Source organism: Anarrhichthys ocellatus, unplaced genomic scaffold (genome assembly GCF_004355925.1).
Source record: "Anarrhichthys ocellatus isolate YVR2014 unplaced genomic scaffold, GSC_Weel_1.0 scaffold45, whole genome shotgun sequence".
Lineage (NCBI taxonomy): Eukaryota > Metazoa > Chordata > Actinopteri > Perciformes > Anarhichadidae > Anarrhichthys > Anarrhichthys ocellatus.
Genome location: NW_022280075.1, coordinates 1733017 through 1736251, shown reverse-complemented (window position 1 = coordinate 1736251; position 3235 = coordinate 1733017). Strand labels below are relative to the sequence as shown.

The 3235-nt window shown below is 44.4% G+C and overlaps 1 protein-coding gene across 2 annotated transcripts in view; it reads left to right on the top strand.

Moving 5' to 3' along the window:
- The first annotated feature begins 2875 nt into the window (after positions 1-2875).
- Positions 2876-3235, top strand: part of prr7 (proline rich 7 (synaptic)) — a 14831-nt gene continuing 14471 nt past the window's right edge. For both annotated transcript variants that reach the window (XM_031869040.1, XM_031869039.1), the window contains exon 1: positions 2876-3138. The gene's annotated coding sequence lies outside the window, so the exon portion shown is untranslated. The remainder of the gene's footprint in view (positions 3139-3235) is intronic.

The window sequence follows — 3235 nt, the reverse complement described above, 5'->3', positions numbered from 1 at the left end:
GTTGCAAAAAAAAAAAGAAGATGGCGACGGCCAAAATGCAGAACTCAAGGCTTCAGAACCGTAGTCCATGAACCAATGGGTGACGTCCTGGTGACACTTCTTGTACACAGTGTATGGTGAATACAGAGCCTCTAGTGTTCACAGGGCATTGCAATGACCCTGCTGAAGAATTTCAAACATATATGAAACACAACAGTAAGTTCCAGTGGAAAGGCTTTTAATTAAACTGCTCTCTGCACAAGGACAGCAGAGTTCACGGCTCTCTTTATGTAATAGCTTTTGTTATTTCCTTTTGCTCCCACAGAGAGTTGTTGTCATAGCAATGCTATGGTCCCGGGCTCATAGCTGTATTGTTTTATTGCCGTCATGTTGCATGAGGATGCCCCTTTGAACCGTATGACGTCTCGTTCTTCTCATCACTGCTGGGTGACAAAGTTCTGAGCTCCGCAGAGCTGGAGACCACAAAAGAAAAACATCTTGGCTCCTTTGCCAAATCATATTTCAAAATAAACGAGCAAATGTATCAGTCACAGACTCCTTAGTGTGCAACACTCCCTCTCAATTTCGGATCACTTTTTTAACATCACATATCACAGCTCTATTCATTCAGCAATAATGTGTTTGTTTAGCCACTCGGTGGTGTTGAAGGTTGCTGGAAATTATCGAGGCTCACATTGCGGATGCTGTTTATATGCTAAATGGGTAAATGGACTTGTACTTGTACTTGTATTGCGCCTTTCTAGTCTTCCGGTCACTCAAAGCACTTTAGCACTACGTGTCATTCACTACACCCACTGATGGCAGGGGCTACCATGCAAGGTGGCACACTTTCACTCTGCTTCCAGAGGCCGGCTGCTCACCGGGATTTGAATTCAACCTAATGAAGGAGCGACGCTGTTTGGCAGTCAAATCAGCTGCAGGTAGAGAGAGCTCAGACCCTGAACTCTGACGGTTGGTAAGGAAACCACAATCTCTCTCTCATGTAACACACATGACGGATGCAGAGTCACGTTACCTTCAAACACGCCTGGAACACGAAAATTTGGGCGCTCCATGTGTTCAGAATGAATGCAGGAAATAGAGTGTCCTATATGAAGAGAGTAAAATAAAGGTGTGGAGATAGTGGCCAGAGGGGTATCGATCCTGTCACTTAGTATTGATACTCAAAACAAGACTTATCAGTATTTTAGGTAACAATTTGCCCACCTATCGAATACATTTATCCTTAAAACAGAGGTGTTTGTTCTGGCCTTAGAACCAACGCATACAGATTTAAGATACTTACATTATTAATTCACTCCGGTCTTGGCTTCACCAATTAATAGAACCTGATCAGCTGCGATATTGATGCTTTGTGATCAGACTACCTGCTCTGGTGCATTAAATCAAGAGCTTCCTAAACTGCTGTGCCACCACAGGTATCAAAACATTTAGAGAGTTTATTGTTATTTTGTGAAACCAACTCATTATTTTGAGATTAGAAGTCATTATTTGAGATACTTCTCGACTCACAGGATCTTCTTTTTCACCACAGTGGCAGAGATGGTCTTCCGTAGCTCTCAGAGCCCTGCTGCTCCTCATTCCCTAATCCCTACATCTACTCAGGAATTAATTTACACCTGCTGCTGGTGAATTGCAATAACTGTGATTATAGCCACGAGATAGAGACGCAGCAAGACTCAGAGCCCTGAGGACTGAAAACCAATAGAGCATTGATCCCCTGATCTACAAGAGACACATGGAGGATTTGGGTGTTCGTCCTTTCCTGAGTGTTCCTTTGATCTCAGGCATCAATTCACTCTCCTGAAGTGCTCTGAACAGTCCTGCTGCTTTTAATTTCTTTCACCGGGTAAAATCCAGTCCCTGATCAACAGATGGCAGGAATGAAACCCAGCAGGACTCCGTGTCCCAGTGCTTAATATGTTTTAAAGATATCCTGTTCAACAAGAGTACACTTTGGGCTGTTGGGGTTGCTACATTAAATCACCTGACACTTTTTTAGTGACAAACAACTATTGAACGAGTTGCCATGTCGGACGTGGAACTGGCCTTAGATTGCATTTTTAAGTGGAACAATTGGTGATGCAACAAGTACTTTTTTACAGATATCTCACGTTTTTCTTCAAAAGGCAGACTTTCAACTTTGTTTTGTAGATGAACGCTTTGCCAACTACGAGCAGATGACGACAACAGTACTCAGCAAAGAGCCAATCAAATGGCAGCGGGGCAGCAGACAATCAGCCCCACATCAAATATGTTTCATCCACTCTCATTGCCAAACACTTGGGGCATGTGCACCTTGTTTCCCCCGCATAGCGGCCTCTCAAGCAAAGCACAATTGCAAATGACCTCAAGTTGTAGAATAATGATAAATAACAGCAGCAATTGAGGATTTTTTCAGTCATGCATTAATCCAGAACTATATTAATTTCTAAATGACTCATAGTACCACTACAACCACTCTTTATTCTGCTGCCAGCTTTGCCCCAAATGGCCCATCATCTCTAAGTAGGAACAACCTCACACAGCGGCATGGCGGTGGAACGGGTTTGAACACAGACAGGTATGGAGAAGCCATAACAGCACAATACAGCAGTGTATCATCTACATCATTTGCATACACATGCAAATAGTCTTATATTTGACACATTCAACTCTCCATCTTTACGCCCTCCACAGCGTCTCCCTCCCTTTGCCAAGTCGTGCGTCCTTAGAAACCCCCGCCGATGATTTGTATTCCCATCATCCAGACAGGCAGACAGGCTGAGTGTCACGAAACGCTCCTTCTGCTGTTCCAGTCATGAGAGAGAGAGAGAGAGAGAGAGAGAGAGAGAGAGAGAGAGAGAGAGGGAGGAGCCAGGCTGTCAAGGTGAACCGATGAACCTCTCTCTTTATTACCCGAGACGTCCAAAACACGACGCGCTTCTCCCGGCAGGGAGGAGAGAGCGAGCGAAGGTGCTCACATCATTTAACGGGCGATGATCTGACTGGAGCCGGTGGACAGTAATCATACACAGACAGGGAACGGACTAGGCAAGTGTTTGTTTGGGTTTTTTTACAAAATTTTGGCCGCCAAACTTAAATGGCACGGAACGAGCTGAGTGCGACATCTCGTCAGAGACGCCAAAATAATTAAAGGTGAGTTGTGTTTTTTCAAAAGCAAAATATGATTCAAACAGGGACCTGTGGTGTGTGTGTGTGTGTGTGTGTGTGTGTGTGTGTGTGTGTGTGTGTG